The sequence below is a fragment of the Lucilia cuprina genome, chromosome 3 (genome assembly GCF_022045245.1).
Source record: "Lucilia cuprina isolate Lc7/37 chromosome 3, ASM2204524v1, whole genome shotgun sequence".
Taxonomy (NCBI): Eukaryota; Metazoa; Arthropoda; class Insecta; order Diptera; family Calliphoridae; genus Lucilia; species Lucilia cuprina.
Window position 1 is genome coordinate 66556555 of NC_060951.1, and position 680 is coordinate 66557234.

Below are 680 nucleotides of genomic sequence, written 5' to 3' on the forward strand. Positions count from 1 at the left end.
GACGTCAGGTAAAATGAATGGGTAAAATGAATTGGCACAACTATGAAATTTAAGATATATATAAGTATAATTATATTAAAAAAATATATTTTATCAAAAAATTTAATTGGATAAAAATTCAAGTTTTGTGTTTGTTCTTAATAAATGTTGTACAAGAATATAGTTTTCAACATCGATATGCGAAATGAAATCAAATGTATGATTGTTTTCATAAGTATATAAATATTTATCGGGAAAATGTCTTGCAAACTTTATTTTTTCATATCTTCTGTTTATTTTTTTCATTTTATGTGCAAATTTTTACATTGTTAAATTATACTGATTTTACTTACGTACGTATACGTGTTAATGATTTACTGATATTACAAATATTAAGTATACGCCTTTAGAGAAGCACTCTCTTCCGATTTTCATCTTTTTTAGATTTTATATGTTCACAATTTTTGTTCTTTACGACAAGAGCTTCAATGTAAGAGAGAAATTAATCGTGTAAGTAATATAAGTACAACGATCATTTTTATTGCAATTGTTCATACAAAATGAATGGGTTAATATATTTGTTGTTGTAATGATTTGTGATGCATTCGTACATATGTATTCTGTTTTAAATTGTTGTTGCTTTATTTCTCGTTTGTCTATCAGATAATAAAAAAGTTTTCTCATTAAGTTTGTCTGGTAAA